Below are 23909 nucleotides of genomic sequence, written 5' to 3'. Positions count from 1 at the left end.
ACATATGCACGTTAATTTGTTTTGTGATACGATCCAATATGGCCGCCGTGCGGCAATTTTGTTACGATTTTTTCATGTCCGGAACCGTTACTCAGACATGTATCAAGCGAATTTATTCAAAGTTGGTACAAGGAGATTGACCAATGTCAAACATATGCACGTTAATTTGTTTTGTGACACGATCAAACATGGCTGCTGTGCGGCCATTTCGTTATGATTTTTTCATGTACAAAGCCATAACTCAGGCATATCTCAACCAATTATATTCAAAGTTGGTACAAGGACATTTACCAATGTCATAGCTATGCACATGATTTGTTTTGTGGTACGATACAATATGGCCGCCTTGTGGCCATTTTGTTACGGTTTTTTCATGTCCTGAACCATAACTCAGACATGTATCAACGACCTAATGAAGAGGACTCTATCTCTCTGAGGACCTGTAATCCAGTACCCATTAACAAGTGGGGACTGTGTCATCAACGATGACTTGTTCCTTAGTACTTATTCCTTATTCAAAGCTATCGAAATCTGAAGTGTGTGACTTATTCCTTATTCGAAATCTGAAGTTTGTTACTTATTCCCTATTTGAAATCTGAAGTTTGTGACTTATTCCTTATTCGAAATCTGAAGTGTGTGACTTATTCCTTATTCACAACCTGAAGTTTTTGACTTATTCCTTATTCGAAATCTCAAGTTTTTTACTTATTCCCTATTCGAAATCTGAAGTTTGTGACTTATTCCTTATTCGAAATCTGAAGTGTGTGACTTATTCCTTATTCCTTATTCGAAGTCTGTTACCTATTCCTTTTTCCTTATTCCTTATTCCTTATTCGAAGTTTGTTACTTATTCCTTTTTCCTTATTCCTTATTCGTTACTTATTCCTTTTTCCTTTTTCCTTATTCGAAGTTTGTTACTTATTCCTTTTTCCTTATTCCTTATTCGAAATCTAAAGTTTTTTACTTATTCCCTATTCGAAATCTGAAGTTTGTGACTTATTCCTTATTCACAACCTGAACTTTTTGACTTATTCCTTATTCACAACCTGAACTTTTTGACTTATTCCTTACTCGAAATCTGAAGTTTTTCACTTATTCAAAATCTGAAGATTGTGACGTTCGTGAAGTGCATGCAAGCAGGTAGGTATTCGGTCGACCATCTGTACCAGAAGTGTTGATGTATAAATTTTGCGAGATATCTGGCGCGTTTTTTTATTGTTGTCCGGTACCGATCACAATCGTAGGTGCTGTCGTTTCATCCATGTCGATCAGTTCATAAGTATTGAAAACCGCTTGTGACCTTTGCCGCTCTCTGTGATATCACATTAAAGATGCCCATACCATAGAATCAGTTGCCGACATTTCAAAGTAGCGGCATAAGGAAAAACTTCGAATAAGGAAAAAGGAATAAGGAATAAGGAACAGACTTCGAATAAGGAATAAGGAAAAACTTCGAATAAGGAATAAGGAAAAACTTCGAATAAGGAATAAGGAAAAACTTCGAATAAGGAATAAGGAAAAAGGAATAAGTAACAGACTTCGAATAAGGAATAAGGAAAAACTTCGAATAAGGAAAAAGGAAAAAGGAATAAGTAACAGACTTCGAATAAGGAATAAGGAAAAACTTCGAATAAGGAAAAAGGAAAAAGGAATAAGTAACAGACTTCGAATAAGGAATAAGGAAAAACTTCGAATAAGGAAAAAGGAATAAGTAACAGACTTCGAATAAGGAATAAGGAAAAAATTCGAATAAGGAAAAAGGAAAAAGGAATAAGTAACAGACTTCGAATAAGGAATAAGGAAAAAATTCGAATAAGGAAAAAGGAAAAAGGAATAAGTAACAGACTTCGAATAAGGAATAAGGAAAAAATTCGAATAAGGAAAAAGGAAAAAGGAATAAGTAACAAACTTCGAATAAGGAATAAGGAAAAAGGAATAAGTCACACACTTCAGATTTCGAATAGGGAATAAGTAAAAAACTTCAGATTTCGAATAAGAAATAAGTAAAAAAGGTCAGGGTGTGAATAAGGAATAAGTAAAACACTCGAGATTTCGATAGCTTTGAATAAGGAATAAGTAATAAGGAATAACTAAGGAATAAGTAAAAAGGAATAAGTAACAAACTTCACGTTCGAATAAGGAATAAGGAAAGGAATAAGTAACAAACTTCGAATAAGGAACGCACGTGTGTTACGGTGTGGTAACATAATTAAAGGAACGAAATACAAACCAACAATCAAACCTCCCGTATGGCTGCTTGCTTTTGAGCCCATAGACAACGCACGAGGCTCATCAAACTTTGAGACAGGGCAAAGCCCGTAAATATTCTTGGAAATATCTTTTTATCATTTTTTTGGCATTAGAAATATGTACATCTCGCATAACAGACCATAAAAATCATACTAATGCAAGTTTTAAAATTCTTGGCCGACAACGGAAAATTTGTCAGCATACGGGAAGCTGGCTGGCTAACCGGTACATCGTGTCACCTCTCCCGTTGAACACGGCCACACGTACCCGTGGTCAGCGAGATGGAAACATTTATTTGTAGACCTTACTGTGATGCTTTAAATTTAATTTCACCATACTCACACAATTTGCAGAAAAAATCCTTATATAGTAAGCTCGGTTTTTTTCTAAAATCATAATGAGTGAACGGGCGAGCGGGCAGTTCGCTATGTCACTTACAGGGCGGTGTGCATGATCAATGCAAGCACATAGCCGGTTGCCGTAATCGTAAATTGTTCAAAAACGTAATTTACTACAACAAATTGAGCAAGCGTGTTGAGTTGTAAAGATGTTGTAAGCATTAGTTTTTGACATTTTGATCTCAAATATTATGTTTCGTGATCATGGTACGGCATAGAATTTGCCCTCGCTGTCTGTTTTGGTAGCCATCTAATTTCAAAGATGGTGCCCGTCGGTGACACAAGGCTAGGCCTGCAGCTTATATAGTCGCCGCGATCGTAACTTTCTTACAAATACCAATGATCTCAACCTGAAAAAAGCTAGAATTCGACTTCACTTGTGTAATATTCATTAGTTTTTAATGTCTTTGCTTTCGATTCGCTTTTGTACATTCACGCTGCAACAAAGATTTTGCCGATGCCCTACGCTTAGTTTAAGGGGTTGTGCTGCCCTCGTATTTCAAATATGGCCCGGTAAGGTAGTGTTGGTAGTTGCCGTGATCGTAAATAACTTTCAAATGCAGTTTTTTATCAGAATTTAAACAAAAGGTAAGAAATTGCTCATTTTATTTTCATTAATCTTTGACATTTAGTCTTCGGTTTTGCTTCATACAGCAGCGGTCCCCCGTAGAATTTGCCGGTACTCGCCGGGACTTGACTCAAAGAGCTTATGGTAGCCTACGCGATCGCTTAACGATCAATAAAGTCAACAGCTGAGTACATGTTGCCGCGATTGTAAATGGTAAGAAGTATGGTTTGATATCCTAACAACATAATTCGACTTCATTAGTAACGAATAAGGAATAAGGAACAGGAAATAGGTAAAAATTTCGAATAAGGAAAAAGGAATAGGTAACAAACTTCGAATAAGGAATAAGGAAAAAGAAATAGGCCCCTAAGTAACAAACTTCACGTTCGAATAAGGAAAAAGGAATTACTAACAAACTTCGAATAAGGAATAATGAATAGCGCTGATCGCAAATGACGTCACTGTCCTACTCATTAATATGCATAAGTAAACATTTCTCCGCATTTTCCGCGTAAACGACGAAAATAAAACCTGCGAGTGTTAGAATGGATATTTAGCGTCACACTTATTCGTATGAATTGATGACTGAGACTACAAGCGCAACAGCAGCCGCGCATGCAACAACAAAATTTGTCCGAATTTAGCATATTTGTCCGAAAGTCGCGCGCGTGCAGCTATATTTAGTAACAAATCCGAAATCGCGATTTCGAATATGGAATAAGTAAAAAACTTGAGATTTCGAATAAGGAATAAGTCAAAAAGTTCAGGTTGTGAATAAGGAATAAGTCACACACTTCAGATTTCGAATAAGGAATAAGTCACAAACTTCAGATTTCGAATAGGGAATAAGTAACAAACTTCAGATTTCGAATAAGGAATAAGGAAAAAGGAATAAGTAACAGACTTCGAATAAGGAATAAGGAAAAAGGAATAAGTAACAAACTTCACATTCGAATAAGGAATAAGGAAAAAGGAATAAGTAACAAACTTCACATTCGAATAAGGAATAAGGAAAAAGGAATAAGTAACAAACTTCACATTTTGAATAAGGAATAAGGAAAAAGGAATAAGTAACAAACTTCCCAGACCTCGTTTTGGGCCGCTTATTAAGCCCCTGTCTTGTGAATTTCGACGAATTTCGACAGTCAACATAATCCACGTGTTCTGCAGAAGGTCATGTCCAACAAGGAGTCCGATTAGTGGAACAAATATTCGAAATATTGACGATTCATTTCTACCCCAAGTTTATCGATTTCGCTCAAGTACCGAGAATCATTTTGTGGATGTTCGTCATCTCTATTAGAAATACTGTTATAAAGGTTATTTGTGTAGGTACGCGTATAACATTTTGCAAGAAAGAAGAGCAATGTCAGAGCTTTAGAACGATACCTGTTTTGTAGTTGTCAACGCAGACTAAAAAATGGTACGCGATTTTGAAAATGTGTTTGACAGAGTGTCCACACAACTGTTCCCCATACGGTAGAATTTGTATCGCTGCCATCTCCGACACAAATGGGGTATTCTGAACGATCTGTGTAGGTACACGAATTTATATTTCGCAGGACTTCAAGCAGAGTCTAGGAATCACAGCGATATATGGGGTTTGGTTGTCTTAGCCAGAATAAAACTGGTACGCGATTTTGAAATTGTGTTTTGACAGAGTGGCCACACAACTGTTCGACATTATGACAGAATACGGCGCGGGAGTTCGACACAGTATGGCGTACGTAACGAAGGACGCATGTGGAGGTTGCCAGGAAATACAATTTTTACTGATGGCGCGCTGGCCGCTGATTGGCTAATGAGAAGGGGAAAATATTATGGTATAGCGCTCCAATTTTGGAGCTGACCCGGACTGATGTAAACTAGTCAATACCCTGCACTCCTTTAGATTGGTTACCGCTTTATCACATCAATAAGGTAGATCTATAAGGAAATTAATCTCTCATCAGAACATCAACAGCAGACTGTCAGTTTCTGGACCCACTTTTCACAAACCAGTGTATCTACCTATGTCAACGACGTTGAAGCCATGATAACTCAAAATACTCTACGTAAAATAATTGAAATCTTGAGCTGACACTTTATATGACAATCCATCAAATATTGTCATCAATTTGGAAAAAGAAATGTGTCGAAATGGCGCTACGGATGACACCCTTAAGCTTGAAATAAAGTACAACGGGATAAGCCGTTATATGCTATCAGATGGGTTACAGCGTGCAGTATCAAGAATGAATTTGTTTGTATCAGTAGAAAAATTACGATATAAACACAATTTGGGATAATTGGATCCACGTATTTTCAAATTTCTCAAAAGATTCCTTATAGCTAATTGTTGCAATATTACAAATTACTCATAAAAACAAGTGTATAAGATAAAAAGAAAAGCAGATAAGCCTACATTTGCAGCAGAAACTGACATAACTTCATCATCCAATTATCCCAAATTAATCGTGTTTATAGTTTCTGGTATGTCTTATAGAGGCCGTGCACTTATAGTCAACAAGAAAATTGCTATTAAGATGCTCTACCTATTGACGTGCTTATCTTCTATCAAGGGTACTTTTCCATATCTCGATCCATTATTTTTCTTGTCTTTCCGGCAACATTGTCACTAGGTTTTACTTCTATCTGAAGACTGTCATGGTCTCATTCACATCCAAGCTCGTCCAGAGAGAGTTTGTTTTTAATTAGAAATTATCGAACATTACTTTTGTCAAGATCTGACTGACGATCGAGCAAACGTACGAACAAACTAGATAGTTTGGTACTAGCCAGCTAGCTAGTCACTAATGACTGTCCTTACTAATCAACAAACTAAATTTAACTTGATGAACATTGTTTTGAACTTTCCTTCACAAAATAAGGACGTTATAATAATTCTCTTTAGTCTTACGTTGTTTTTTTCAGCCAAATACGTGTGCGCTTCTTTTACAAGCATTGCAACTTTCCACAGAAAATGGTTTCATGTAACTCATTTTAGCACGAACATATTTGCTGAAGTGAAGGTGACTAGTCTGTAATGAGTTTCGGACTTTTGCGAGTCTGCTTGGAGTATAGGTGTCGGAGGTCAGTGGGGTTAAATGTTACTTAACTAAGTTATATCAACCGTTGCCTCGGCAGTTCAGTGTCAGAACAATACTATGTCATACAAAAAAGGTATTAACGTGACATCATAGGACTGTCAATTTCTAGATACACTTTTCACAGTCCAGTGTATCTACCTAAGTCAACGACGTTGAAACCATGATAACTCAAAATACAGCATTTCAAATAATTGAAATCTTGTGCGGACACATAATATGACAATCCATCAAATACAATGATCCATTCGGAAAAGATAAAAGGCGAAAGAGAATAGAAAGATGGCGAAATTACAGTAAAAATGATCCCCCTGAAATAAAATACAACAGGACTAGCCTTAACATACTCGGCATATTGATGACGGCTTTCAGTATCATGAGCAGAACTAGAATGAACTTGTCTATATCAATGAAAAAATTACGATATTGTTTCTGGCATGTCTTATGAAGGCCGTGCACTTAAAGTCAACGAGTAAATTGCTTCTAAGATGCTCTTCCTACTTACGTAAATTACCGTTGCCAAGATTATTTCCGTCATGCTTTCCGATTTACCTATTATTTGACGTAAGATGAATATAATAGCTGAACAACTAGGGTATAGAGGGTCGGAGGTCAATGGGTAATATGTTTACTCCTGAAACACACTATTTATATTTTTATCACAAATAAATATATTTTATAGTCTCAAAGATTATCTTACATGAATTAAGAAAGAAACTGAGTCGTATTTAAATTTTCAACGTCTACTTACGATAGCAGTGCGGTTGAACACCAGTCCATGTCCCGTCTTCGGTGCACAGTCTAGTCATAGACCCATCCATGTAGTATCCATCATCACACTTGAACCAAACAAACTGATCGTAAGTGGAATTACGTCCAATAATACGACCGTTCACAGGTGCCTGTAGAGATTTGCATCTCGGTGCTGAAGAAGAATCTGAAAATATATGATTACTGTACAGAACAACTTTGCGTCTTGAAAAAAACTGTCATTTATTTTCGTGTTTGCTTTTAAATGCCCTTTTATAATAGTTGTAACTTTGGTAGTGTTACTTTTCTGGAATATCGCCATGTTTCATACTTGCTACGACTTGGCTCTCCAAAATATCCTAAGATTTACTCAATAACCACATTACTCATATTTGTTTGCTACAGAACTTATACAAATACATAGTAACAGTATCGTATGGAAGAGTTCGGTAATCATCTATATAAAACTTATTTTAACCTCGTTTTTTTAAATTAGAAGAAAAGCCGACAATTTAATCATTTGTGTATTGTGCAATATTTATTTCTAAGTGCGTGGAAAATTTTATAAAATGGATTGTATTTCGGAAAAAATAAAAATTGAGCATTCTCTCTTATGATGTTGTCAAAAACAGCTGGATGTGGTATATACAGGCATCCGATAAAGACAATGTATCAAAATTCTATTTGATATTGTATTCTTGAAAAAAAAAGTTGAATGGGTTTAGATTGGCTGAAATGATATGAGGATTGCTGTTTAAGTAACAAGATATAAAAGCCTATAAGGTTAATCTACCTGTAATATCGTATCTTGCCTTCACTCGCTTGTCGTTTGAATATGATGACTATGATCTACATATCGAATGGTCATGACGTTACTTGTCGAGTAAATGATTGTTGGAAGATTTGATACATTTTCATCTCCACAGAAAGGTCCGAATTCTTCATTACCAATGTAAATCTGATGGATAAGGGCATCATGAACAAAGCAAAACCCATACAAAGTCAAATGTTAACATAACGATGAACTAGATAAATTATTCAACAAAATTATTCATTGATACTTTGCGACATATCATTGAACAATGATTTAGAATTGATTAGAATTGAGATTTACGTGTTCATGCATTTGAGAAAAGAAGAAAAACAAGTCAAAGCAGATGTTCTCATACATTCGCCTTGGCTGGATGTTGTTGATTTGACTTTCAAACAAGTAGCATTCGTGCGGCGTTTTATTGGTTTGCGCTACGTTCATCAGTAGTGTGAAAATGTTACGTCAAAGGATACTTTAATATTATGAATAGGATTTTAAGCCCAGTGTTTTTATTCTTACCTTTACAAATACAGCTGTGCATGATAGCCAATTAATGATTTGAAAGGCAATGAAATTAAGGGCAATGACATGCTCTGTTTCAGCAACAATGGTCCAATCGTGATAGAAATATCTGCTGTAAATAAGGGTCCTAATGTCTAAATAACCTGAATTTTCAGTTAGCAAAGTAGTCCTTGGTTTCACTGGAGATAAAAAAAGATACTGTATGATAATGTTTTATAAAGCAAAAGCAACACTGAGAACTGGTAAGAGAACATGAGTTTCGTACAAAATCCCCCTAACCACACCAAACGCTTCATGTAACATGAACAACATTGTAAGATTGTTTGTGTAGCTAGATTCACTGAACACTTTATGCTGATCTTTATTGAACAAAACTTTAGTGATAAATTTATCAGAACAAAGCGTTATTTAAGTGTGTTTTTCATGTTCAGAACAGTAATAAAGTATTTGGCTTGTGCGATGAATAACCGGCTACTCAAATGAATCAAATGTAAAAAATGTGAAAGAGGCTCCCTACCTAATTATCCAAAATGGTTTTGTGTCGAGTTTGTGTTTAATTCGTTTCGAGTATGTGTTGCTACATTCTTATCCGATTGTTCGTGTTAATACAACTGTTTGTTTCGCCTCGGATATTTGTAGGGAAGTTTGGATTAGTGTGTGTGGTAATGTTTTGCCTCATTTCATGAAATACCTTAGTTTGTGATCTCCTTTTTATTCACAAAGGTATTTCATGAAATGGGGCTGAAGATCACTATTGAGACAACAAGAAATAACAAACTTCTTGGACGTGACATTTAATCTAAATGACGACAAGTTCTATCCGTACCGTAAACCAAACGACCAAACAATGTATGTCCATAAACATTCTAATTACCCACAACTATAATTGAACGCATACCTGACGCAATAAGCAAACGCATCTCAACGATCTCCAGTGATAAAGGCTACTTTGACAAGCACAAAGGTCACTACGACGCAGCATTAAAGTCCAGCAGGATATGTCAAGACCAACAAATTAACGAGGAGAAACAATAACAGAAAACTTAACATTACGTGGTTCAACCCCCTTTCAGCAAGACGAGGAAACTAATTTATTAGGCAAGAAAGTAGTAATATAAAGGTGGTCAACTGTGATAAATTTGTTTTATTTAACTACAGAAGGGGGAATTTCCTTCCCTCTTACGCGTTTGCCTATTGTGCATGCGTGGAAGAGGGAATTCCCCACTGAGTCAGATATAGGTCACTCAGCGCTAGCTATGACTCACTGGGTAATCCCCTAACAGAACAGCATTCTATTATCGGATGGAAGGGAGATCATTTGTTAGATAGATTCTGACTGTGATGTAAGTAAAAGTCTACTCTTCCGAAGGCAACAGGGGAACCGAGCCCGTTCCGAAGGCGATTCTCGTCTTCTGAATGTAAGTATGAATTTTATCAATATCTTCTGGTTGGTCCCTTTTCACTATGTTTCTCATTTTTCCTACGGAGCAATTTCCCTACCCTACCAGAACACTGTTGCACAATACCCCAATCATAACGTTTCCAGCAGGGGCTTTCCAGTAGGGAGATTCCCATTCCGATAGGCTTCGAGTGTTGCTTAGCAGCCTGTGATGTCATGACACAGGTCTGTCATTCTACAGTTTTCGGAACGGTTTTCATGAAAATTTTCTACAGAATTTTTTTCTGAACTCGAGAGTTAACTAAAATAGTAAAGACTTTAATCTACTATTTTCAACAGAGACCATTGCATCACTGATAACATAAACATGAGCAAATATATTATCATCTCGAGCGTCGTCGACACCTTTCACTGAAGTATCTTTTTTCAGGATTTCAAGTTGTATACCATCTTTTGTGTTCATTACTCTTAATCCATTTCCATGAAATTCAATATCTTTAAAACTACGCAGATCAATAAACAGACAGAATTTATTCTTAAAATAATCGACCTCATCTATATCAATTTCACACCAATCTTTATCTTCAGCAAAATACCGTCGTGCTTTGGACCAAAATTGTCTTGGTAACATCTTCTGAGCATACATTTATTTGCAATGCCCTCAATCATTACAGACACAGATTCAATGGATTGATTATGGAAAAGTTCACTATTCAGTTCTGACTGATTCTGATTTTTAGTGAAGAGTATCGCGATACCTCTCATGCTATGTCGTGGTACATTTATATTTTCATTGATAACAGTGGTTGATTCTTTGAGTGGGATTGTTCTAAATAATGTAAAGTTACCTAATGTAAAGGTAACTTTTCCCACTGTTGTAATAACCAGCAGTTTCTCTCGCAAGTGTTTGATCACTTAATGTCTCATATTCCATTTGAATGTTTTTTAATTTATATTGGGTGTATCAACATTATTATTACGGACAAGTAACTGGGAGACGGGTGTAAGCGTAATTTCCCTTTCGATATGACTCCATAACGCTGATGGATATGCAACCCCATGACCTGTTATGAGGGGATGATTCAGACGAATAGCATATTTTGTTTTATACGTGTCGAAAAGTAAAAGATCGCCCCATTTTGAAAGCCTGTCGGCATTGCATCGGTCACGACACTTCTCGATTTTCTTAGATTTTCATTCTGAATTCCATACAGTGTCATGTTCGTTCTCTTCCTTTTTATGTTTGAAGAGATCGCGATAACATTAATAAGATTTTATTTATTTAAATTCAAAAGTGCCTGCCCCTCAAATGTGAGAACCATACGCTCCACCAAATTTTTTGCAACATTTTGTACTACTCGGTTATCTTCATGTCCCGTTACTTCGAGATCAAAAACCAGGTCGAAAGTATCTGGAACTAGTACTACTCCGCTTTCTAACTTTGGACATCGGATGATAAGTGTCTGGCCTGGATCTGCCTCACTTGGATTATGAGCGACCACATGATGAGTTCTTTCTGTCTTCGTTCGTGCGGTATTCGGTTGCTGAAATTCGGTAATAATGATCTATCGTATCCCATTTTCGTGTAATGTATATAGTAGTGTAGAAGAAAAAATTACAGTTAAAAGAAAATAATCACATCTTAAGTTTCACTTCGTGTATATAATAACTCAGAAAAAAAATTCAAAAATAAATCACATCTTACATAAATATTTCCATCTGATTGAAAGATAAATCGATTACCTGTGTCGCTAATCAATCGAAAAACCCAATATTCTTGTAAATATATGACCTGCTGGTCATCATATCTGTCTCTTTGAATACGTTTATGAATTCTAGTCGCTTAAAGAAGTTAGTCTTTTGACATTCCTCACGAAATCTAATATGTTATGATATAGATTATCATCTTTGAGTTCGGACACCTGGATTTGCTCGAAGGATATGTCGATTCACTCGTCGGAGTTTGCACCATTCCAATTCGACAGAGAAACCAAACAGATCTTTATTTTTAGAAAGAAACTTTGTAATATTCTTTTCACCAAACATGCTTGGTCATATATCAATACATAATTTTATTTATTATGACTAATGTTAAACCTGTTAAAAATATCCATAGCTGTTCTCCAACAAATCCGACCACCGATCCTGCTGTTTTAATAGAAAACTAACAAGTGAACCGATTAAACCTGGTATTGCAGCAGCACTTTTTGCAGCCAATGTTTTTAACCATTCGCCAAATTGCTTTACAATTTCTTTCGCTTTTGTGTATACTTTGGGCGGGCCTGCTCCAGAGCCGCCAGTTCCTGCTGCTCCCCCTAGTCCTCCTTTAGTCACAGCCAGGGCAATTGTTGATATTGTCATTCCAAGGGCAGTCAGTATTGCAGCGATTGTTATACCATTTCGTTTAAATAACTCTGTCAGCTTCAGCCTGAGTGATCGGAAATTACATCACGAAGAGACCTAGTCGTAGCCAGACTTTCACGTGCCTCACTGATCTTATCATGTTCGTATTCAATTCGATTGTCAATTTTAGCTTCGCTTGTTATGAGTTCAGCTAGTAGTTTTTCGGCTTTTTTTTTGCTTGGGTGTGTGTTTCAGGAATTTCCTTTAACTGTTTTTCAACTTCTCTTTTCTCTAGCCTTATTTTAACTTTTTCATTGTTAAGCTCGCCAAGACGCATATTCACAATCCTTAATTCATCATTAATAGCTCTATATTCGGGTTTAGATTGTTCCATTCATCAATCTTATTTTCAAAGCTTGTATTTTATGCGCATACAGCTAGCATCTTGCCGTAAGAATGTCAGTTCATCTTTGTATATACCAATGTCTTCTGGTGTCATCTTCTCAGCCGGTATTTTATCGTTTTTCACATCTTCAGAATACAATGTAGAACTCACAAATTCGGGCTCTGCGCTAGAGCGATATTCGACTCCACTCCATCCGTATACTTTATTTATAAATTCTGAAGATCCCGGACTTTTTTTAATGAGGAGAGCTCTAAAAATCCACGTCCTGTAAGTTTTGACAGCCTGAGGTTTTTATAATACAGCTTTCCATTCATAACCTTAGCATTCAAAATCAATTCGCTTCGTGCTGCTGGATTTTTAATTTTTTTCTCGTCTAAGAATTGTTCAGCCATTTGCTTTGTAATTTCTACTCTCTGTTTAGTCAAACGACCCACCTGCGGGCTATCGCGTGAGCTAGCCTGGAAAGGATCGGCTTCTGCAAGGGCATTATCGTCGTCTATAAAGTATGTTTCAGCAGTAGCATCATCATCATTTAAATTTGCATCATCGAAATCCTGGAGTTCTATATTTTCTCCTTCTTCTGCCATATTGTCTCTCTATATTACTACAATTATTTTTTATCATCCCTTACATATACAGTAAAAAAAGAAATGCAAGTCTCAGTTGTTGAACAGTGGCCGACTATATCGAAAGAACTAGCGCTGCATATCGCTGCAGTTATAAATTAATGGGCCAAATCGATATGGCTCTTAATGTGACTAAGGGAATTCTTGTAAGTTCTGCTGTCATAGCAGCAATTCCGACAGTTCCAGTTCTTTTAGCTTTAACTCCTATACCAGGTGTTATTATTGATGTAATACAAGGAAAAACAGGAGTATCAAAAAGGCGAGAGAAATATAAACATTATTACGTTCAATATAAACAGCTGCTTACACAAATACAAGAAAAAGGCGCATCTATAAAGAAAGAAGAGAATAAAGATACCCGCACCTCAGAACTTATTCAAAACATATTTCATCAGGCACTAGAAATACAAAAACAAGAAGGATTTAGTCCGCCGCTAGAAAGATACATGCGATATTACGGATTAAATGGATATGAAAGTTAACTCCGTTAGCCCTACGGAACGGTTCCGAAGGGGAACTCCGTCCTATCGGATATATTTCTGCCAACCATTCACCCGTGTCTGGATTGTATAACTGCACACGTTTGATATCATTTGGCGCCATCATGATTTTACTGCACTTTTCACTACGGATTTCTCCAGGTTTTTTCCGTACAAACTGCACAAATGGCCCTGCTCGGCTCCTTCCCAGTTTCAAACAGATCCAATAGTCTTCAAAGTTCAAATGTTTTCTAACACAACATTCTTTTTTCCCTTTATTTTTTTTCGTCTCCGAAGTTGGAGTTCGAAAAGCATACACTTTCGAGCGTATGCAGACAAAATCAAGAATAGGTTCTCCATTCAACTCATCTTTAAATTTACCTATCACCTTTCTATTAATCTTTGGAGCTCCCATCACATCTTTCATACCACTAGTATCATATATAGACTTCTCACCATTCTGTTCTACATCTTCTCGGACTATATCATTGAAAGTGCTGACGCTGGAGGTGTCCGGGGACTGAACAGGCACACCTGTATATGAAACTATCTGTACCTATGTAGGCTAATCGTATTCCAGGGAACTGCTTTCGAAAGTAATTATAGTGCATATCATACATAAGCAGCTTAGAAAGTTCAAGCACTGCCGCGCCAATGAAACTGGCTTTTTATATTCATATTGATCCCTTTTCAGTTCCAGTAGGACACTGTCGCAGGAATCGCCATCCTCTTCGGAAGTTATGAGAGTTATATGTTTCATCTTTGGATTATACTTCTGAATCTTTTTACGACCACTATCCGTACCGTTCCGGCAGGGGCCCGAAACAAATTTAAAGTCTCTGTACTTTCGAACGTCTTCTATTGTCTTGCCGAACATCGCGTTATTCATCAGCTTATAGAAATTCTTTTCAAAATCTGTCTTTCCCTTTGTCCTCATTTTAGTGTTAAAGTCAATATATTGTTTGAGACATGGAGCCTCTTCAAATGCGAGCGCCCGATGAATTTTTTTCAGTCGCATTCCCATCCGAAGATAGAATTCAAGCAACTTATAATGTAAGACGTATCTCTCTCTGTCCATTAGACTTGTAATCAGTCGACTCCCTCCGGCGGTAGCTCCCTGCCTCGGAAATTCGTAGTGTGTGGAGCCAGATGTAGATCGGAATATTCTTCATGTAATTCGGTGGGTATTCTAACTCTACTTCTAGAAAACTTGGCAGAAATATAGCGCTGGCCAGCCCCAATCCAAGCTGCTCCATCATTCTGAGCAGACCATTCTAACAATTCTTCCATCGTCATCCAATGAAGTCCCCCATTGGCATTGGTTGACTCATTGCCCACCATAAAGATTATTAGCATCGAGATATTTTATTTTGAACAGCAGCTTCTCCGGGTCTTAACTCCCGCCAGTAGCGCCAGCGTAAGCTGGATGATTTGTTTATAAGTAATGAATATTACACTCTCTGATACCACCTCGAATTCCCCTCTGAATGAAATTCATCTACTCAGCATCTTGAATGAGTTTAAATTTATTACCTGTGTAAAGTAACATAGCATCCCATAGTCCGTGACGCGGATACGGCCATCTTTGATTTGTGCGATGCATTGTGGGATTGTTTGGGGGCACTGCTGTTGCCGTGCAACATCAGCGTATGCGGAAGTACATACGTTTGTTTTGTCCAAACGATCGACCGGTCTGTAAGCGCGCGTTTCTTGTTGACGTGAAATAGCTCTCTAAACGATAGAGAATTTTTAGATATTTGGTAAAGATGGGTGGTGGTGATCGCTGTGCTGTTTTTAAGTGTAACAATGACAGAAGATACCCAAATAAGTAAGTGTATGTTAGCATTTGTTTAGCCTGAAGGCGGAACCCAATGTATAAGCTAGACTGTATAGCGCTGTTTCCAACAAAATATTTTAAACTTCGTTTTTCTTCCATAAAATGTCATCTTAACTGCTTAAAAAGCAATCCCTTCATCATGTAGCGTTGACATGTTGACCTCTCTGTCAAAATGCAGCTAATATTTGAGTAAGTAATATACATGAAAAACTCTTATTGGGACAGCGCCCTCATCATTAGACATGCTTACTGCTGTTGTTATTATTGGTATACTGGTTTCACTGAGAACATACATGCCAAAGTTTTTGCATGACACTGTACATATTGGTAAGATACATTCAAAACCATTTTCTAACCAAATTTTACCTGTATATTTCTTTTATAAGCTTTGTAAGAAATATAAATGCATCTTCTACACTGAAATTTAACATTTATTCATCAATTATGTGAAATGTGGGACGATAAAAATTCTAAATTTTGATAACAGCATTTTTTCATTTTGAAATGGAATTGAACTGATAATTTTTATCAACATTCTTTTTAACTATAGCATTGTGAAGATGGGTCACATTCATGAACTGAAGTGGCATTTCTGTCCTCCAAAATATCGATCCCTCTGGCTCCGATTGATCAACAGGAAAGATTTGCTGCATATTACAGACAACACACGCATATGTAGCAACCACTTCCTTCTTGGACGACCCATGGGTGAGCACCCTCATCCTACATTGTACATGAGGGGGTATGAAGGCAAGGGAAGTCACACTGAGAACCTGATACTACAGCCTATTCTTGATCAATGGTCAGTTGCAGATCAAACAAATTATATCACAACACGACAAGGTGCTGTGAAAAGAAAAATTCAAAATAAAGTTTCCATTTCAAAAGAAAAAAAGAAAAGAATTGATCAAGTTCCCCCCAGTGATGAAAAAATCTCTTACTCATTCAAAGATCATGATTACTGTTTTGATGAAAAACCACTCAAGGGAAATATTACCAGTTTAGATAACAGCCCCTGTACATGTACAAAATGCCAAGTGTGTGAGGCTTCATTTGCCAAGTTGAAACAAGAAAATGAAGAACTCCTCAGCAAAATAGATAACCTCCATAGCAAAATTGATGAACTAACAAAATTATCCAAAAGTACTCAAAAAATCAGATATGACATTGATCAAATAAAAGACTCTGACACATTGGTTCACCTCCACACTGGCTTGCAAAACTTTGGTATTTTCATGTGGATTTTTAATTTGGTAAAACTAAAACTACCGCATATCCAATACTACAGAGGAGCTCAGTCAGATAAAATTAAGTCCTATCAACTGAATAAAAGCAAAAAACCATGACCAAAAAGACTTCTCTCTCCTAAAATGAACTCTTGATGACACTCATGAACTGAAATTGAATTTAACCGAAAGTTATTTGGGCTATCTTTTTGGTACATGTACTAGTCTTGTTTCCCAAGTACTATCGACTTGGCTGCCCCTGTTAGATCTTGAACTGAAACCATTGATTAAATGGCCAAGGCAGGAAGATCTCCATTTGTACTACCCGAACTGTTTCAAAAAGTATGAAAATGTAAGAGCAATTATCGATTGCACTGAAGTACCAATCCAACGACCATCACTAGCAAAGGCCAACAGTCAAATATATTCCTCATATAAGGGAAGACCAACTGCAAAAGTACTTGTGGCATGCACTCCTGCAGGCAGTGTTTCCTTTGTTTCTAAAGCAGCAGGAGGTTGCATGAGTGACAAAGAGCTTGTCAAACGATCTGGGATCACTGATCTTTTTGACCCTGGTGATACAGTTCTTGCAGACCGAGGATTCAACATTCAAGAACTCCTCCTTTACAAGCATGTACGGCTTGTCATTCCACCATACCTCAAAGGAAAGAAACAACTGACAACAGCCGAAGACAAGCAGACCAAACAAGTTGCCAATGCTAGGATACATGTGGAGCGGGTGATAGGTCGAATGAAGGACTTCCACATCATGAGAACTGAACTTCCATTAGATATGTTCGATTTATTCGATCATATTGTGGGAGTGGTGGCAGCTCTCATAAACCTTCAACCGCCAATCGTGCCAATCAACAGCAGGTGAAACACCACCCATACAAAATGGCCCTTTTCAGGGCCACCAAATCCTCAAAAAAGAGAACTACCGTAATAAAATAAAAATTGAAGGTATTTTCACCCCACACATACTTATACTAACTACTGTAAATATAGGGAAAGTATACACATACTTGCGCAACTAGCTGTGGAAACGCAGCTATCTGTTGGCAGGGTAGCGGGCATCGCTATGCGGGTCAAAGGTCCATCTGTGGCGGGGTTGACCTTTGACCTGCATAGCGATGCCACTACCCCGCCAACAGATAGCTGCGTTTCCACAGCTATTGCGCAACCTACTGGGAAAAAAGGTAAGTACTAGATACTTTGCTGGTTGATGATGGTTCAAGGTTTGTGAAAATATACACACACTTGCGAAACCATCTAGGTCCAGAAAAAAGGTAAGTAGATACTGACTTTGCTGGCAGATGACGGTTCAAGGTTTGTACCCATCAATTTCTCAAGTACATGGTATTTTCTTACTCGTCAATGTGCATTGAAATCTTTCAAATCCATACGGAAACAACTTCAACAAACACAAGTGACTCACACACACATTGAGATAGTCTACCAAGTTTTGAATAGTTGATTAAGACACACTTTTCTATATGGTTTAATCATTTTTTTAATGAGATTTACTCTTCTTCATCCAAATTAGTAAATTTGAAATGCATGAAAAACACTCAAAACATTCTTTCATTGAAATCTGCTTAGTACATGTGTTGGACATCATTGTACATGAATGTTAAAGGGACAAAGTCAACCATTTTTCATGAATTTTGTTTGATACAAGATACTACTTATATTGTTTGACATGTTGAAAGATAATGAATGGGTGACCATGCATACTATTCGACCCCGATTTTAGACAGGTATATGGATCATCGCGAATTCGCGATGGATCCATATATCGTGTCTAAAACCGGGGTTGAATATATGCATGGTCACCCATTCATTATCTTTCAACATGTCAAACAATATAAGTAGTATCTTGTATCAAACAAAATTCGTGAAAAATGGCCAACTTTGTCCCTTAAGTACTAAAATTACTCAGATTGCACATTTTGTGTCATGTGTGCTTTGCTATAGGTATTTTGGGCTACTTTACAATATGAGCATCCAGTGAATTATTTGTTACAAAGATTACATTTCCAATATTTCTGTACCTTTAACATTAACACACTCCCAATGATACCATTGACTACAGAAATCACAGAAAATACTCATCTCAGAGGATATCTGAGGATCCTCAACACATACTTTAGTACATACATTACATATATATTCAGTAATACAAGAAGTATTCTTATTGGGATTTTCAACATGCTCATCTCTACATTCCTGTGTAATTTGTGGAGTTTGTTCAACATTGCATCCTGTCATTTCAATTTCTTTCCTTACTTTTCCATGAATAAGTTCAGGAATTATTATGGACTTGAATACAACCAAACACTTTGAATATACTTCTTCCATTAACATAGGATCAAAACATATCTCTTCGAAATGTAGATTGTTGTAGGGACTTGCTGTTTTTAAAGCAAAATAACCAACTCCAGATTCCAAGGAAAATATTTGCCCTTGCACTTGAAAAAAGTATGGATGGTTGGATTTGAGTTTTATTTGCCCAGAAGATGTAATATGTAAACAAGAATCAGGGAGCTCAGCATATTTAGGGATGGACAAATGTCTCATTTTGTATGGATTCTTAACTTCAAGTGGACGAATCCCACAACAATCACACGTCACCAGTGCATCAGGAGAAGCAGCTATTATTGGGCATCTGGGATACAAGATTAGGCCACATTGCTTAACACTCATTTTCCTATGAAACTTGCGATTCACACGAAGAAATTGTTGAATAGCAATTCCTTCATTATATTTCCCCCAATCAGTAGCTGGTGAAGAGAAAGGAGGATTGTAATTCATAACAGACTTTAAGAATGATGTATTCCTGTCACTCACAGTTCCATCTACTGACACTTTTCGTGTTACATCAAAGAGTCTAGTGGCAGTTATGCGACCAACACGATACTTATACCACATGTCTGAATCAGACTGATTTACAGTTGCATCACTAACTAACTGTACAACATTAGTGTCAATTGGGTTCATAGCACTCTCTATTAAAGTTTGTTCATCACACTGTTCAGCAAGTTCTGGTAATGATGGGGGTAAAACAGGCTCCTCAATCACCGAAGTCTCCTCTTGAGTGACGACTACTTCTTGCGTGACAGAAATTTCTGATAAATCTGGGTTTTGACGATCAGGATCTGCTGCAATATTCATATAACACAAAATACCAGCATTCCCACCGGTTACCTCACGTAGACCATCGAGATCCATATCTTCCACTCTCCTTTGTTGTCTGTCATCTATAGCCCTTGGATCATACCTGAAGCGGTTGGACTTTGACACAGTTTCCTCCACGATACAGTTACCTGCATATTTAACAAAGATGTATGGTTACTCATAAAATATTCAGCATGCTGCTGTAGTATCTTCTACCTCAACTTCTTCTTTCAAGTAGGATAACAAAGTTTGGCTCAGGAGGTCGCCATTGCATAATGTTGTTTCCCTACCAACATATTGATTATAGAACATTGTACAATGGTATAAGATTATACACCTGCTTCTGTAACATATGGTGTTTTGTCACTTTGTAAATTCAAATATTACTGAACGTAGAGAACAAAGACTAAGATGCAAAGTACAATTACTTTGCTGTCTTTGGATGCTAACTCACAATTGACATGACAACTGTTTTTATGTGAACACCACGAAAACAAGACAATCTGATCATTTGTTCTAGAATATCAATCAGGACGATTATGTCATGTGATCAGGGAAGACTAGACAAAAAGGTATGATTTTATGATAAAATATTGTTTGGTTTTATACCAGGACAGTACTTTGTGTCTGGAGCACAAAGTAGATTCGTAGGTTGTGTAATATTGGTTGCCTAGTCAGAATGTGAACACGTGACCACTTTTAAATACAACAGTTTTAACAGTAAACAAAAGCTAGACACCACTGGTACGTTACTACCTCCTTTTCATTATTCTCAGTATCACTTTTAAAAATCCAGAGCACAGAGGAAGGTAAATCTCACCTTGAATCTTATGTATTGTAATATCTTCAAGAAAGGCTGGCTGGTGTATTTTTTCGGGTATGCCACATCTGACGCCTTTCTGTCACGGTTCTGTTGACACCATGTGCCACCAACTCGATGAGGTTGTGACACACTGCAGCAATATGCTTACATGTTCCCCTGACCCTATTGTGCAGAAAAAAAAGATAAATAAAATGTTACCAGATGTTATAATCTGAGATTATAAATACTTACGGTGCAAAATATTGTCTATCTCCCTTACTACATGTACCAATCAATTCATGTATATTCTAGTACATGTCAATTGACTGCTGTGTCTTGAAGTTACTTTGAAAGCTATATATACCATACCACGGACAAACAATATACATCTACATTCAGACTGGAAAAAGTTGGAAATGTTTCTATTGTGCTGTTCCCTTACAGACTTTTAAAACGCATATGAATCTGTTCTGGTCCGATACGGGCACAAATGTTTCGAAAATGAGGCGGTTAAGTCCACCAGACCTGAGCCAGCGTAGGGATTATTTCTATCCACAACTTGCTGTGTGTATGGACTGAGCTGCTTCAGAGCGATCTTAAGTTCCCTGTGCAACAGGTATTTGTAACAAATAAACAACAACCAACATTCAATTTCTTTCATTATGGCTGCTGAACAGAACAGTACATTCTGTGACAATAGTTGGTTTGACCAACAGATCAGTCTGCTCATCTCAGTCTGAGCGGACGAAAGTTTACAGAGAATGGTGAATAGAACCTGTAGAGACAGCCTTGTTCACAAAAAATAGTGCTAAAAGGGTTCTACTAAAGGGTATAAACAGGATAGCTGATCAATTAGACTGCAAGATAAAGGCACCGAAATTGAAGTACAAAGTTGTTTACAGCAACAGGCATACGCAGTATGAAAGTACAAAGCATTCATGTTAGCCGTTTTGTTACAGTGCTGAATGCTTGGCCATATACACCTGAACTTGAGAGAACACATTAAGCTGGCTTACACACCAAAACAGACTTATTTTTGTGTGTGTGTGGAAACAAGCGGATTCAAACTACTTATCCCCTTTGTTTGCAACACGCAAATAGTTTTCACAGAAACGTTTCCAATTTTTTACTGTCTGAACGTAGTATGTGACACTATTTGTGATTTGCAGACACAGGAGATTAATAGTTAGAGTACACTTATGTCCACACAAAAAATTAAGTCTTTGTTTTGGTATTTAAGCCGGCTTAATGCACCCTTTCAAGTTCAAGAGGTGTATATGGCAAAGCACACAGTATTGTAACAAGAAAGCTGACATGAATGATGCGGTGCTGTTGTACTGCCTGATGCTGTAAACAACTACTGTCAATCTAATTCTTTACAAATAAGACTCACCCTCCAGGACAAGCACAGTATCCATCGATAATTTGACACCTTTCTTTATGGACTAATATCCAACAGGAGTATGGGTCTGCAGATATACTGGTCTCTCTAATGACCTTGGCTTTGATGAAACAATAAGGGATATCGGCAGCAACACCATGGTATTTAAGACCATTGACATGAGAGGATAGATGGAGAGATTTCCCATCTCTCAAAGACTCCTTTCCTCCAGTCTTAATACCTATCGCTTGATTTTCTAAAAAAACAAAATTGAATGATTTGAGCATCTCTGTTCAACAAGTCCTTACATAATAGTTGATCATGCTTTAAAAAATGCAAAACTAAAACTATTACTATAATTATTATTAACTAACTAGGTATTAGAATATGAATATTGCATATGTAATCATTGTAAATACTCACTTGTTATTATTTAATCATTGACCTATAAAAAAAAAGAAAAAGAACTTTAAAATGAAACAATAAAAATATGCATGTAACAAACAAATAAAGAAATAGCCAATACAGCGATTGTAGCGACTATTATACACAAAGATATCATAGCTGTAAGATCAATGATAGTACTACATGTTATTATCGTTATAACTGAAGGAAAATGTCGGAACGGGGCGGATCATTCTCGTAGATCTGAAATACTTGGAGTTTGTGCCTGGATTTTGATGGTCGAAGCGCTTGAAACAGTCCCATCGGCGGGCGTAGGAAATGGTATTCCATCAAAAGAGTAATTGGCCATAAATTTGTCATACGTCTTCCAGTTTTTTCTAGTCTGTCCACATTTCTTTTCACGAAACGTGATGTCGCTCAACTTTATACTTGAAACAACAGCATACTGAAAACAATTCTCGCTGCCGAAAGGAAGAATAAGATCGCTCACACAATGCTTATTTTTTAACCATTGGGGAAGTTGAATCCGTTCTGAAAGGGGGCTGGTGCGGCCGGCCCCGAGTAAAACTTCTACTAGAATTACTTTAAAATTAAGTATCTCCTCGAGAACGAGACCAGAACCCTCAACATTTTCAATTGTATCAAGCATATGGTCGTAGCGATCTATTAATTGTTGTTTCACATCCGATCCTCTTACATCTTTTGTGTATGTATCTTTTAATTTAACAGGCAATGTACGAATTTGTGTATTACCGTTTTTCGGATCCACTAATTTGACTTCCATTTCTGCATAAACAGAGTACATCTTTCTTATTTTGGTCATACCTTCGATATCCACCAGCGTTTCGATATCCTCGACTCGCTTGACTTCAGGAAATTCTTTTCGTAAAACTGCCCCGTCGAATGCTTTCCGTAAGCGGCGGGAAACGTCCATAATAATCTTTATAATATATACTATCCTAAAAATTTTTAAAAAGAAAAAATAATTATTCTATGATAGGTCATCAAAATCCACTATAATATTTTTAGCAGCATTTATTTGTTTATATATCTCGCCTAATCTTTCTAAGTCGACTAGTTCTTCCGCATCTTGAATTTCTGGTTTATAAGGCGTGACACAAAATAACCTCTCTATAGTGAAAGAAAGGGTACGCTTATTTAAGTGCGGTTTAAATGCTAAGAATTCTATCTTACTACCTTTTTGGATATTACGAGGTACAATAGCAGGATTTTCTCTGGCTGGCAATGGGCTCACTGCTTTAAAACCACAGTCGATTTCTTGAACTATATCAATACATGTAGTGAAATCGTGAATTCCTCTTTTAAACCGAAATTTAAAGTACTTTGTCTGTGTGTCGCTCCCTCGCTTCTGATACACTTTAGATGGATTGTAAAATAATCCGCAGGTATTCCCTTCGGTTACGGTTCCGATAGTATTCTTGG

General features: G+C 37.0%; 1 long non-coding RNA gene across 1 annotated transcript; it reads right to left on the bottom strand.

Moving 5' to 3' along the window:
• Positions 1-18508: 18508 nt before the first annotated feature.
• On the bottom strand, positions 18509-22605 carry LOC139137082 (uncharacterized). Its single transcript, XR_011553305.1, has 4 exons — positions 22485-22605; positions 22074-22317; positions 20699-20863; positions 18509-20027 (listed from the first exon to the last, which is right to left on the bottom strand). It is a non-coding gene; the product is annotated as an uncharacterized lncRNA (long non-coding RNA).
• Between the last annotated feature and the right edge of the window lie 1304 nt (positions 22606-23909).

This window comes from Ptychodera flava, chromosome 7, assembly GCF_041260155.1.
Source record: "Ptychodera flava strain L36383 chromosome 7, AS_Pfla_20210202, whole genome shotgun sequence".
Classification (NCBI taxonomy): Eukaryota; Metazoa; Hemichordata; class Enteropneusta; family Ptychoderidae; genus Ptychodera; species Ptychodera flava.
The sequence above is the reverse complement of the archived record's forward strand: the minus strand, read 5'-3'. Positions and strand labels throughout refer to the sequence as shown.